This window comes from Zingiber officinale, chromosome 8A (genome assembly GCF_018446385.1).
Source record: "Zingiber officinale cultivar Zhangliang chromosome 8A, Zo_v1.1, whole genome shotgun sequence".
NCBI classification, from domain to species: Eukaryota; Viridiplantae; Streptophyta; class Magnoliopsida; order Zingiberales; family Zingiberaceae; genus Zingiber; species Zingiber officinale.
Window position 1 is genome coordinate 112,384,103 of NC_056000.1, and position 15,617 is coordinate 112,399,719.

The following is a 15,617-nucleotide window of genomic DNA, read 5'->3' on the forward strand; positions in this document are numbered from 1 at the left end:
TCGCTCGCCAAGGAGGATCGGGAGAATGTTAGCTTTATTATTACGGCTGATGGAACCTACTGTTACAACGTGATGCCATTCGGACTGAAGAACGTCGGCGTTACCTATCAAAGATTGATGAGCAAGGTCTTCCGACGGTAGATCGGCCGCAACATGGAGGTGTATGTGGACGACATCCTGATCAAATCCCTCAAAGTTGCTGATCTATGCGCAGATGTCACGGAGACATGCCAGACATTGAGGACGCACGAAATCAAGCTGAACCCGAACAAGTATCTGTTTGGCGTAAAGAGCGGGCGATTCCTGGGCTACATCGTTACCGAACTGGGAATTGAAGCAAATCCTAACAAGAAGAAGGCGCTACAAGACATGCTGCCCCCCAAAAACATGAAGGAAGCCCAGCGTCTCACCGGTCGGATAACTGCATTGTCTCGGTTCATCTCCAAATCATCCAACCGGAGCCTGCCATTCTTTAAGATATTGCGCCGAGCCACCAAATTTCAGTGGGACTCGGAGTGCGATTAGGTATTCGAAGAACTCAAGGTGTATCTGAACTCATTTCCTATGCTAGCTAAGCTGACTGTCGGGGAGCCGCTCCGAATCTATCTGTCCTCGATCGAGCACATTGTCATCTCGGCACTTGTTCGGCAGAACGGTGAAGAACAACCAATGTATTTTCTAAGCGACATATTAAAAGACGCTGAATCTCACTACACTGGTCTCGAGAGGCTTGCTTTTGCTTTAGTACTGGCCGCTCGGAGGCTTCGCCCATACTTTCTCACGCATACAATCGTTGTCATGACCAACAGTCCTCTAAGGAGGGTTCTTCTTAATCCCGAGGTGTCCGGACAGCTAATCAAGTGGACAACGGAGCTCAGTGAGTTCGACATCCAGTATCAACCCCGAACGGCCATCAAAGCACAGTCCTTGGCAGATTTCATCACCGAGGTGCAGAACCCAAAACCCGAGGCTGCTTGGAAGATATATGTGGATGGGTCGTCCACTCAGCAGGGGGTGGGATCGGCATACTACTTATCTCCACTCAGGACAAACGGATGTAACTTTTCATTCGGCTGGATTACAGGGCAACCAATAATGAGTTCGAGTACGAAGCGCTCATAGCGGGCCTACAAGCCGCTCGGTATGTCAGAGCTACCCGAGTCCTCATACACTCAGATTCACAGTTGGTCGCTCAGCAGCTGACCAGGACGTTCAAGATAAGCAATGCGCGTCTCAGACTCTATGCAGACGCCTTCGAAAAGTTGAAAACCAACTTTCAGGAGGTAATCATACAGAAGATCCCCCGAGCAGAGAATCAAGCGACGGATGAATTGGCCAAACTAGCAAGCTCACTCTCACCGATCATTATGGCACAGTCAATCAAGCAGGTATTTTTGGTGGCACACATCGATCGGATGGAGGGACTCACTTTCCCAAGCGATTGGAGGACTGCGCTAATAGAATTTTTGCGATCGAGAATAACACCATTCGATCGGGAGGAAGCCCCGCTGCTCAGGAAAAGGGCTCGTCGATTCACCCTGATCGGGAATCAGCTCTACAAGAAGGCTTTATCTCGACCTCTGCTCAAGTGCTTGGGGTCGGAGGATGCCGACTACATATTGCAAGAAGTACATCAGGGCTTCTATGGAGGACATCCAGGCGGTTGGTCGCTAGCGAGGAAGATCATGCTGGCTGGATATTTCTGGCCAACCCTACAAGCAGACGTCGCTCGGGCAGTGGCCACCTGCTTGCCCTGTCAGAAGTACCATAACCTTTCGCACCGACATACTGAAGAAATGAAGACTTCCACGGTATCATGCCCGTTCGACCAATGGGGTATGGACATCGTGAGGCCCTTCCCTATGGCGACAGGTCAGCGGAAGTTCTTGGTTGTCGCAGTGGATTACTTTTCCAGGTGGGTCGAAGCCGAGCCGCTGGCGAGGATAACCGAGTAGATGGTCCAGAAGTTCATATGGCAGCACATCATCTGTTGGTTTGGGATTCCGCGTTGACTCGTCTCAGACAATGGTAGATAGTTTGCCGGGCAGAAACTCAAAGAATGGTGCGAGGGTATGACATTCAGCAGGCCTTCACCTCCGTAGCATACCCTTAGAGCAATGGACAGGCTAAGGTCGCCTATCGGGAGATCTTACAGATCTTGTGGGTTCGGCTCGACCACATCGGAGGAAGTTGGGTGGACGAGCTCCCCTGCATACTATGGGCAATCCGCACGACCTCTAAGGAAGGCACGGGGGTAACCCCATTCCACTTGGTGTATGGAGGCGAAGTGGTCGTCCCTGTCGAGATCGGAGTCAAGTCTGACGGGATACAGAGCTAGAGCAAGGACAACGTCGAGCGGAGGCTATTGGAGCTGGACCTGGTGGATGATGCGCGCGATAAGGCCGTCGTTCGGCTAAAGGCCTACGGGCAAAGAATACGGCAAAACTACAATCGGAGGGTGACTCCGAGGTCGTTCCAGGTTGGGGATCTCATATGGAAGAAGGTGAAGCCGATCGACGATGTCACCAAATTGGAGGCTCCTTGGGTCGAACCCTTCAAGGTCATAGAAAAGCTCCACTCAGGTGCTTACTACCTGGAGGACGAGGACGGACGACAAATAGAATGTCCTTGGAGCGCGAACCATCTCCAACCATACCAAGCTGGATAAAAGGTGCGCTGATGTAGTTAATGTCATGTATTTTCCATTTTCCTGCACCCTTCGACTGCAGGATTGAAATCAAAAATGAAAGGTTTGTAAAATTATCGTCGAACGACGAGTCACCATCAAACCGTCAAGCGACGACGTTAAACCAGGTCTCCATTGATGGTCGAGCGGCGACCTTAAACTCCTGCCTCAGAAGACCGTCGAGCGGCGACATTAAACCCAGGTCTCCACCGACGGTCGAGCGGCGACCTTAAACTCTTGCCTCAGAAGACCGTCGAGCGGCGATGTTAAACACAGGTCTCCACCGACGGTCGAGCAGCGACCTTAAACTCTTGCCTTAGAAGACCGTCAAGCGATAACGTTAAACCTAGGTCGAGCGGCGACCTTAAACCCTGCCTTAGAAGACCATCGAGCGACGACGTTAAACCTAGGTCTCCACCGATGGTCGAGCGACGACCTTAAACTCCTGCCTTAGAAGACCGTCGAGCGGGGACATTAAACCCAGGTCTCCACCGACGGTAGAGTGGCGACCTTAAACTCTTGTCTTAGAAGACTGTCGAGCGACGACGTTAAACCCAGATCTCCACTGACGGTCGAGCGGCGACCTTAAAATCTTACCTTAGAAGACCGTCGAGTGGCGACGTTAAACCCTGATCTCCACCGACAGTGGAGCGGCGATCAAAAACTCCTGCCTTAGAAGACCGTCGAGTAGTGACGTTAAACCCAGGTCTCCACCGACGGTCGAGCGACGACCTTAAACTCCTGCCTTAGAAGACCGTCGAGAGGCGACGTTAAACCCAGGTCTCCACCGACGGTCGAGCGACGACCTTAAACTGTTTCCTCAGAAGACTGTCGAGCGGCGACGTTAAACCCAGGTCTCCACCGACGGTCGAGCGGCGACCTTAAACCCCTGCCTCAGAAGATCGTCGAGCGACGACATTAAACTCAGGTCTCCACCGACGGTTGAGCGGCGACCTTAAACTCCTGCCTTAGAAGACCGTCGAGTGGTGACGTTAAACCCAAGTCTCCAACGACGATCGAGCAGCGACCTTAAACTCTTGCCTTAGAAGACCGTCGAGTGGCGACGTTAAACCCAAGTCTCCACCGACGGTCGAGCGGCGACCTTAAACTCCTACCTTAAAAGACCGTTAAGCGACGGCATTAAACCTAGGTCTCCACCGACGGTCGAGCGGCGACCTTAAACTCCTGCCTTAGAAGACCGTCGAGCAGCGACGTTAAACCCAAGTCTCCATCGACGGTGTCGAGCGACGACCTTAAACTCCTGCCTTAGAAGACCGTCGAGCGACGACGTTAAACCCAGGTCTCCACCGATAGTCGAGCGGCGACCTTAAACTCCTGCCTCAGAAAACTATCATGCGACGACGTTAAACCCAGGTCTTCACTGAAAATCGAGCGGCGACCTTAAACTTCTGCCTTAGAAGACTGCTAAGCGGCAACGTTAAACCCAGGTCTCTACCGACGGTCGAGCGGCGACCTTAAACCCTGCCTTAGAAGACCGTTGAGCTGTGACGTTAAACCCAGGTCTCCACCGATGGTCGAGCGACGACCTTAAATTCCTACCTTAGAAGACCGTCGAGCGCGATGTTAAACCCAGGTCTCCACCGACGATCAAGCGGTGACCTTAAACTCCTGCCTTAGAAGACCATCGAGTGGCGATGTTAAACCCAAGTCTCCACCGATGGTTGAGCGATGACCTTAAACTCTTGCTTTAGAAGATTGTCGAGTGGTGAAGTTAAACCCAGGTCTCCATCGACGGTCGAGCGGCGACCTTAAACTCCTGCCTTAGAAGACCGTCGAGCGACGACGTTAAACTCAGGTCTCTGCCGAGGATCGAGCGTTGACCTTAAACTCCTGCCTTAGAAGACAGTCGAGTGGCGACGTTAAACCCAGGTCTCCACCGATGGTCAAGTGGCGACCTTAAACTTCTGCTTTAGAAGATCATCGAGCGGCGACGTTAAACCCAGGTCTCCACCGACGGTTTAGCGGTGACCTTAATCTCCTGCCTCAGAAGACCGTCGAGCGGCAACGTTAAACCTAGGTCTCCACCGAAGATCGAGCGACGACCTTAAAATCCTGCCTTAGAAGACCGTCGAGTGACGACATTAAACCCCAGGATCGAGCGGCGACCTTAAATGCTTGACATCGTCAAATCATCGAGCAGCGACGTTAAACCCCAGAGTCGAGCGGTGACTATAAACTCCAGGGACGAGCGGCGACCTTAAATGCCTTACTTCGTCAAATCATCGAGTAACGACGTTAAACCCCAGAGTTGAGCAGCGACCTTAAACCCAGGAGGTATGACCCTAGTGAATTTATCGATAATGAAAATGATGTCGTAGCACTCGTTCAGGACTATACAGTTAGATACCACAAAAGGCAAACAAACATATGGAGAAAAACCACAAAAGGACTTCGTTGATAATAAGTCAAACATGGTCGAGCAGCAGGGATACATTCAAGACTTGCAAAAATTCTCTCTACAAACTCCTCGCTCACTCAATGTATTCAAAAGCTTCATTAGGTATGGAGTCGAGGAGTTGGACGCGGTCGACAGCGTTAGCAGGCAAGGCCTCAGGGAGATGGCCGTTCACCTTCAGATGGTTGATCATATCATCGATGGCCAGCTCAAACGATCGGTCGATCCGATTTGTCGCCTTGCAAAGAAATTGGTCTGAGCGGAGGTATTGTTGCCTTATGATCGCGAAGCGGCCCGGTTCATCCTTCTGGTAGGCCGTCAGTGAAGCATGAGAGGCCTCCAGAGCCTCTTCAAGGCACTTCACCTAACCTTGAAGCTCAGCCTCCCTAGCCAAACAATAGTCCCGCTCGGTGACCAGAAAATCCTTCGCCTTCTTGAGCTTCTCGGCCAGATTCCGAACCTCCTGGTTCTTCAGCTCCAGGTCAGCTATGGCTCGGTTCTTCCTGTTGGTGGCCAGCTTGATCTTGTGGTCGTAGGTTTTCACCTGAGTCTCGATCTGACCCAGCATGATGGCCTGATCGGTCGATTTCTTCCGCTCAGCCTCCAAGAGCTTAGTGGCCTTCTCCAGATCGGCTTGTAATTGGGCAGCGGATGGCCCTTGGGAGGAAGAGGCTCCCCTGGAGATTTTGGGCTTCTTTAGCTCCTCCTCCACAAAGGCCAGGCGGTTGCACACCGCCACACTCTCCACCCAATACTGCATCCGAACGGAAGAGTGTTAGTGCTGAACGAAGGTAAATCATGAATAGATAAAAAACTTACGCCGATGGCCATTTGCAGGTGGTTGTTGGCAAGTAGCCCGGGTGGCATTGTCGCGATGCGTGCTCTGGCTTCCTCCAAGACCTTAGCGAGCGTCCCGCGGATGTGTATCTAATGTTCGGGAGTTTGCGGTTGATTGCCGATCGCCAAGAACTCCTCCGTCGGAAGGTGGAGAATGGCCTCATGGATCGACGGCAACTCGGGGTTGACTGGGAAGAAGCTGCGGGGCCAGAAGCTTGAGAGGCTAAGGCCGGAAGGATGCCAGATCGTAAGTGTTAGAGGATCGATGGCCGCTAGAGGGGGGGTGAATAGCGTCTCACCCAAATCGATGGCTTCCTACGTATTCGTTAGTGCGCAAGCGGAATAATACAATACAAATTACGAATACGAAAGCTAAAGATAAAGAAAAGAACAAGCAAACCAATGCACGTCGATGTAACATGGTTCGGAGATGATGCTCCTACTCCACGGTTGTCCGTAAGGTGGACGATCCCTCAATCCATCGGTGGATTAGTCCCCGGAAACTCCGGCTAGCTCAAACCGCTCCTTGTGGGTGGAGAAACCTCACCACAACTTCAACCAAGAACACTTGGACACAAGAGATCCTTGAGCACTTTGGTGACTACTAATTAGGCTTTAACCAAGTCTAATTTCGTCACCTTGGCCGGCCATCCCAAACTCCTTCTTATAGAGCTTGGAACAAATCAGTAAGCTGATTTGCCCGTTACCAGTCGACTGGTGTCAGCCCAACGGCTCTCTCAACGGCTTACTGCTACAGTAACGCTACAGTCGACTGCTACAGTAACGCTACAGTACTGCTACAGTACCCTAATTCTAGGATTTTACCTTGAGTACATTCACTCAGCACTCGTTCTCGCCCGACCAACCTAGACCTAGCCTTCTAGCCTCCTCCATCAGCCTTGTGTCCCTCGGATGCCTCCCCATCCTTCACGTCTTGCCTTTTGGAGCTTCCATCGGCCTTGTCATTGTTGTCGAGTCTTCCTTTGCCAAGAGGTCGTGCCTCCGGGACTTCATCCATTGCCAAGTCACACTTGGACTTACATTGCCAAGACTACATGCTTGGACTTACACCGCCAAGACTCATCCTTGGACTTTCATCCTTTTCCAAGATCACACTCGGACTTACGTTGCCAAGACTACATGCTTGGACTTACACCGCCAAGACTCACCCTTGGACTTTCCTTGTTGTACCTGTATCCTGCACACTCACAATGCATATCAAATACAACAATAAACCTAACTTAAACCTTTGCCCAAACATCAAAACTTAGGGCATCTAGATTGCTCCAACAATCTCCCCCTTTTTGATTTTTGGCAACCTGTTTAAGTTAGGGAAACATAAATGCAATACATATGCAAATAAATATGCAAATCAACTCATACATAAATAATGGAACCTAAATCCCTAGGCTCCCCCTTAAGCTAGGATTTCCCGCAAAGGTAAACTTCTCCCCCTTTGCCTAAACAATCGCTCCCCCTTCACCTATGCTCCCCGTCGAGCTAGGATTTCTTGCAAAGGTGTATAGGTTTTCCACTTAAACTTAAAATTCTTCCCCTTTGCCATACATCAAAAAGAGCTCCAACAATATCCCAATTGTTGAAAACATGTCATCCAAATTGACCCTAAACTCATGTATTTATCTCCCATGGATCTCATACATTTAAACGAGTTGACACGGTCAAGAACAACGTTGAAAAACATGTTTAGGCTGGTATCAGTCGACTGCCCTAAGTGCCAGTCGACTGCCCCCTTCAACATAACCTTACAGAAACATTCTGTAGTCGAAATCTACTGTTACCAGTCGACTGGTCTTGACACCAGTCGACTGCCCTCATAAAAATGAGCTTACAGAGACATTCTGTGCTCAAAAATACTGTTACCAGTCGACTGGTATCTGCACCAGTCGACTGACACCCTATTTCTGAAAAAATCAACCTTTTCTGACCAACTTCAGAAATGCACCAGAAATTCTACAGACCTCCAAAAAATCTCAAATTTTGTGGAGAGGTCTATTTTAACCTTGTCTACTTGGGAAAAATATATATAAAAATATATTTATCACAGATCCTAAGATTGACACAAAATTCAAAACTAGCTAAATTGTTCAATTGAACCTTGACCTAAAGTCCTAGTTTTGGCTTCCTCTTGATGTATCTACCCATACTAAACCACAATACTTTCCTAGCATGGGTTTATATGGCATCTATATATCAAAAACTAATTTTTATGCAATATAAACCTAATTCATATTTCCATTCATAAAACTTAACCCAATTGTGCCAACCAAGTACAGTAGAGACTCAAATCTATCTCTAATCCCTTTGGCACATCTTGGTTCACTTAAAATCATTTACCATATGTCCCAAAGACTCTTTGAGCTCCCCCTTGAGCTCTTAATCTTATCCACCTCCCTAGGTGACTCATTTACTATGACTAGGCCATTTTGGTGCATCTCAGGTGACACTTGGCCTACAAGACTCACCTTCTTAACCTTAGACACCTTGTCTTTGGGAATTTCTTCTTGTCCTTAATCTTAGACACCTTATCCTTGCTATAATTATATGCTACCCTAGCATATTCCTTCTTATTGGCCTTGGATGACTCTCCCTTGTCCTTGGTAACACCTCTCATACCAATATCATGTGCTACCTTAACACTTGACCTCCTTTTGGTCTTAGAAAAGATTTTTATGTTTCCAAAGCGTAACTCCCCCTAAAAATATGGTCAAACTTTCATCATTGCACCAACAATGACTTGGGGTTCTTAAATAATTAGGAAAACCAAAACTCGAAGTTTTGAGGTTCAAAATTCAATAATGAAACTAAACCTCAACCGAAACTTCACTTTGGTTTTTCTTAACCAATCCATACTTGTTTTCATCATGAAAACTCATGTAAACATTATTTAGGGTATACTTTATCAGGGAAAAATAGTTTTCTATGAAAATACTTCCTATTTTCAAAGATTGATACAAATTTGAAAACTCTTGAAAACTTTAATGTTTTCTCCTAATTTGTATCTAACTTTCCAATGATGATTACTATCAAAAGATAGTCTTCACCAAGGTTTTTCAAAAGTATTTTGAAATCTTTTTCAAAATCAATATCCAACCACGTTCTTTGGGCTCAATGCACATGACTTGTACATTAGCTTTCCCAATGATTGGAAGACACATAACTATGTGTTTTGATGAACCTAAAACTCAACAAGATGCACTAGATCAACATCTTGAGTTTAGTTCACCATCTTAACATCTCACTTGTATCTAACATGTATTAAAACACATACAAGTCACCTTATAGTTCTTTGTGAGATGTATATTTGGTCTTGCCCTAAACTAAGGGATCATGCATATCTATCTAGGCATTATGAAACTTGTGATTATCCACCTAGGATGTCATTTGTTATAATCCCACTTGTTGGGATATTTACCATTCTTAATAAATGACTTTTGTCCTTAATTACAAGGAAATTAAAATAATGCATGATGTTTTATGGCATACATCAAAATAAGCAATTTTTAAAAGAAAAACATGCTATAACTACATGATGTATGTATGACATGATATTTTTGTGTTTTTCATAATAAAGATGAATGAAAAAATAGATATGATGTCATGACATATGATGGGCAAACAAAACATGACAAATTAGTATACATAAGATACCTAGATTACCTATCTAAGTGTCCTTAAACCTAGCTAACTCAAAATTTAACTCTAGATTGCCCATGATTTCTCATGAAAATGCCAAAACCCCAACTTGGCATTTCTTATCCTTTTCTAAATGTGTCAATTTAAATTAAGTTCAAATCCTCAACGTTTGACACATTTTACTCTTCCAAAGAGTAAACATTTTACATTAGGACCTAGATTTCTCTTAAATCACTAAGAAGATACCAAAATTTCAACTTGGTATTTCTTATGATTCTCCAAATTGTGCCAATTTAATTCAAAGATAGTTCCTTAAGATTTGGCACATGTTACTCTCTCCAAGAGTGATAATTTGGATTAAGGTTTACATTTCCCTTAATTCTATAATAAAATATCGAATTCTAAATTTGGCATTACTTTTGCTTCTCTCAAGTGTGTCAATTTAAATTAGATTCAACTCCTCAAACTTTGACACATTTTACTCTTTCAAAGAGTAACACTTATCATCCTTTTCATTTTCAAAGGTTAACAATAACCTTGAAAATACTCTCAAGTGTCAACTTTAATAAGGTTAGGTTAACTACCCTTCCAATTTGAGTTGACACTCTCTAAACCCATCTAGGGTCTAGAGAATATGCTCTTAGGAACCCAACACCTATTGGTGCTCCTTGGATGCTCTAGGTACTCACTAGGGATGACTTCCATAGATACCTTCCTAAGGACCTTTCTAGGCTTCTTAGAAGCCTTGGTCACTTCCACTAGGTCACTTCTAGGGCTAACTCCCCTTGTAACCTTATTTGTGACTTTGTTTGGCCTTTTTGGAGCCTTAGTCACCTTTACTAAGTCAACTCTAGGGATGACCTCCCTTGTGACATTCTTTGTGACATTATTAGACTTCTTAGAAGTCTTAGTCACATTGGTCTTTGTAAAAGTACTCTTAGGGACAACTTCCCTTGTACTTTTAGCTTGACCACTAAACCTAGGGTTGGTTCCATAACTATATGGAACCCTATGAAAGGAAGTCACATCCTTCTTGGCTTTAGGTTTGTATCCCAAACCTATATAGCCATTGGATGGCTCTTGTCTAGCTTTTCCTAGGTTATGCTCATTTTGACCCCTAAGAATATTTTCCATTCTTGCTAGGGTTCTTTCTAAATTATCAAGCCTTGACCTCAAGACTTGGTTTTCTGTTATTGAATCCATAGACTTGGATTTTTCTTGACCCCTATGAGCATTTCTATATCTAGGCATATATCTATAATCCTTAGAGTTATTGCCTAAATTGTTATTTACCTTCCTAGCCTTAGGTGTGATAAATCTAGCATGAGGAGGGATATATTTATCCTTAGATTTATCATGCATTCTATTTTCATGATAAATAGCATTATAACGATTTAAATTTGAACTAGCATTCAAGTTAGGGTTTACCTCCCTTACCCTTGAAGCTCTCTTCTTCTCCCACTTCTTCAAGTGCACCAATTTCTTAAGCTCTCCTCTCCTTGGGCACTTTGTGTGGTAGTGACCCCACTCACCACATGTAAAGCACCTAATGTGCTTCTTCTCCTCCTTCTTCTTCTTCCTACAACTCACATTAGTTTCTAAATTAACTTTAGTGAGTTTAGGGTTTATCTCCTTTACCTTCTTGAGTGAAGGACACCTACTCTTGTAGTGCCCCATCTTACCACACTCAAAGCATTTGATGTGGTCCTTTGTGCTCTTCTTGGTAGTTGAGGTGGAAGGTTGAGCTTCCAAGATCTCCTCTTCCTTGGATTGCTCTTCTTCCTCTTCACTTGAAGATGTCGATGATTCCACTTCTTCCTCCCTTGAAGATGTGGATGATACCTCCTCATCTTCCTTCTCCTCCTCGGATGTTGACCTTATGTCAACTTCGGATTGGTCCTTCTCTTCTTGGACCAATGAGCCCTTCTCATTGGACTCCTCTACTCCTTGGAATTGTGACGGGTCTTCATGATAGGCAATGATCTTTTTCCAAAGATCACATGCACTTGTGCATTCACCTACAGTCACAATGATATTAGAAGGTAGTAAATTATGCAAAATTCTCGTTACCTCCTTGTCCGCCTCTGATTGCTCTCGTTGCTCTTTGGTCCAATGCCGAGGTCGGAGGCGTTACCTTTCTTGTCCATAGGAGCTTCAAATGGGTCACTCAAGACAACCCATTGATTTCAATCCATTTGGAACCATGTCTCCAACCGCTTCCTCCAATAATTGAAGTCTTCTTTGTCATACGGAGGTGGAATTCGGATATCCCATCCGAGCGGTCCTTCGGACTCCATCTTCTTCTTCCTCTAGCTTCTTGCTCTCTTGGCAGTTAGTCCGTAGAAGAGCGACCTCGCTCTGATACCAACTGTTAGAGGATCGATGGCTGCTAGAGGGGGGGTGAATAGCGTCTCACTCAAATCGATGGCTTCCTACGTATTCGTAAGTGCGCAAGCGAAATAATACAATACAAATTACGAATACGAAAGCTAAAGATAAAGAAAAGAACAAGCAAACCAATGTACGTCGATGTAACGTGGTTCAGAGATGATGCTCCTACTCCACGGCTGTCCGTAAGGTGGACGATCCCTCAATCCGTCGGTGGATTAGTCCCCGGAAACTCCGGCTAGCTCAAACCGCTCCTTGTGGGTGGAGAAACCTCACCACAACTTCAACCAAGAACACTTGGACACAAGAGATCCTTGAGCACTTTGGTGACTATTAATTAGGTTTTAACCAAGTCTAATTTCGTCACCTTGGCCGGCCATCCCAAACTCCTTCTTATAGAGCTTGGAACAAATCAGTAAGCTGATTTGCCCGTTACCAGTCGACTGGTCCTTGCACTAGTCGACTGGTGTCAGCCCAACGACTCTCTCAACGGCTATCTACAGTGCACCAGTCGACTGCTACAGTCACCAGTCGACTGCTACAGTACTGCTATAGTAACCCCTAATTCTAGGATTTTACCTCGAGTACATTCACTCAGCACTCGTTCTCGCCCGACCAACCTAGACCTAGCCTTCTAGCCTCCTCCATCAGCCTTGCGTCCCTCGGATGCCTCCCCATCCTTCACGTCTTGCCTTTTAGAGCTTTCATCGGCCTTGTCATTGTTGTCGGGTCTTCCTTTGCCAAGAGGTCGTGCCTCCGGGACTTCATCCATTGCCAAGTCACACTTGGACTTACGTTGCCAAGACTACATGCTTGGACTTACACCGCCAAGACTCATCCTTGGACTTTCCTCCTTTGCCAAGATCACACTCGGACTTACGTTGCCAAGACTACATGCTTGGACTTACACCGCCAAGACTCACCCTTGGACTTTCCTTGTTGTACCTGTATCCTGTACACTCACAATGCATATCAAATACAACAATAAACCTAACTTAAACCTTTGCCAAAACATCAAAACTTAGGGCACCTAGATTGCTCCAACAGTAAGACCCTCCACCGAACTGGAGGGAGAGACGCTAGCGATTGAGGCGCAATCGGGTCCGGCGGCAGATCGGACAATGAGGGGGTCCGATCGGAGGAAATGACCTCGATTGTCTCGGGAATGACCGGAGAGGAGGTGCCACCCCGCTCGGGAGAGCGCACCACCGAAGTAGCCGAGTGGGATGGGGTGGTCATGCGGCGTCTCTTGCGCCGGAGTAAGGGAACTTCACCAGAAGATCCCGAGCCCTCGACTTGGACGGCAGGCTGGGACTCAGAGGGAAGTGGACCTCTGACTAGTTCGGTGTGGGGCGTCTGACCGGTGGCTCCCTCTCCTTCAGTTGGCGCTGCCTCGCTCTCACCTTCGCGAGAGCTGACTGGAGTCAAACTGAGGCTCGCCATCTCCTTTGTTGCTGTGGTCTCGATCTCAGCTTACTTGGCCTTCATAATACCGACCGCTCGGGAGCGCATCATGATGTTGGCTGCAAAAGAAGGAAAGAATTAGTTAGATTCAAGAGGAAAAGGTCGAGAAATCTCTTACCTAAATTGCTTGGGAGCTTCGTTCAGATCGGACTCAGCCCGAACATGTACATAACGCCTTCCGACAGCAGCTCGTGGATGTTGAACTTCAAGCCAGCCAGTATGTTAGCTGCGTGGAGGTATTCCGACCGGCTCTTATACTTCGGCAACTCCGATTGAGGCAGGAGCCCGACCTGTCATTTGGTACGGAAGCTCAGCCGCTCAGGGAGACGCATATAGAAAAAGTAATCTTTCCAAAGTTTATTGGAAGATGACATTTTGTTGAAGAAAACCAAGCCGACTCGAGACTAGAAGAGATAGGTACCCAGCTCGGACTGCTTGGGGTAATAGAAGTAATGGAATACCTGAGGTGTGAGGGTAATATCGTGTATCTTGAACAATACAACCACACCACACAAGAGGCGAAAAGAATTAGGGGTGAGCTACGCCAAAGGGACACAAAAATAGGTGCAGACTTCGGTTATGAATGGATGGATTGGGAAGCACAGACCGACCATGAATTGTTCGCGGAAAAAATAAACAGTGTCGATCGGCGGATCATTGGGCCGATCGGACAGGGAGGCTAAGACTATCTCGTGGTCAAGAGGAATGTCAAAGGCGTTGACGAGGCTTGCAGCGTCGTTCGCGTCGAACCGAGTCTCCATGGTGTTGTACTAGAGATCGGGAGCGGGGTCGGACGGCTGCAATGAACTCGCCATCGTCGGAAAACAAAATGAACAGGATCGACGGGGAAAAAAGTTTCAACAAGCAAGACAGCATAGGACAGAAAGACGACAAAGTGCGGACCCACTGGACAGCGAAGAGAGCCGAGAAGATTCGAGGAGCAGAAGGGAGAAGGAAAGCTTACGAGGGGAAGAGGATCACCACCGAGGAGCACTAGGTCGCCGGAGTAAGGGTCACGCGTGGAACCGCTAGCAGCTATAGGAGAAGACGCGAGGAGAAGGAGACGCGACAGCTTTATAAAGACGGGGATCGACCGACCAGAGATGTCCGATTTAGGGCACAGAATCCAAAGTACAGATCTGACCGTTGAATTTGAACCGCTGAACGTCACATCACCCCTGTCGCTTCGATCGTGCGATGAGGGCGGTAGGGCCACGTGGCGTTCGCTTATAGGAAGGCCTTAATGGCGAGATTTGCATGAATTCCGAGGAGATTAGGGTGACGTCAGCATTGACTGCACGGGTCGCACCCATCTGAAGACGCCGAAGGAGAAGTTTCCCAAAGTGCAAATCCTCAGGGTGACTAGCGGCCTGGGAGATCAGCCTTATGAGGGCCGATCGGGACGCAACCAGCCCTTGACCGATCAACCAATCGGGCACCAGACCACCCGTTTAGTCAGTCGGACTTACAACCTCCTTCAACTAGACTTGAGGGGGAGGCACGTGATCCGGTGGTAAGGTGGGGCCTACCTGGTAGAAGGTCGTTGCCACATGGAGGATCATAGTCAAAAGTGGTCAACGTCCTGGGCAAGTGTCTGATCGGACGAACCACCTTCCCGGTCGGCATGAAGAATAGCCTATCTGACACTTCAACAGCTCGGTCAAATACCGAGCTTCCAATGCTCATAAGGCTCAAGTAGGGAAGGACGAGGGCCGAGCGACCGTCTCGCTCGGCTAAACAATGGATGCAGCCTCGACCCGACAGGTAGGGCTCCCTCGCTTGACAAGGTGGAGTCGGATAGCAGATCATTGGCCGAGCGGCTCTCCCGCTCGGCTCAATAAAAGACAAAAGGAACAGTTGGCAATATCTTCATAGGGACCAGTGTCACCGATAGGCGGTGTGGTTGGCGGCACGGTCAGACGGTGAATTGTATGATGGAAGCTTCCACTGTCATGTCAGGGATATGCTCAGACTGTTAAGATATGGCGTCAGACACGCTTTTCTGACACATCCTTTCCAGGTATGCTTTAAGAAGCGTGCATGCATGGGGAAGCGTGCACGCGCCTCCCGGGAGCCCTATATAAGGACCCCCAGATTTCGACGGAGGTATGTTCACTACTATATCTAAAGTTACATTGCTGCTCTTTTCTCTTCTACTTCATTCGCTTGTCC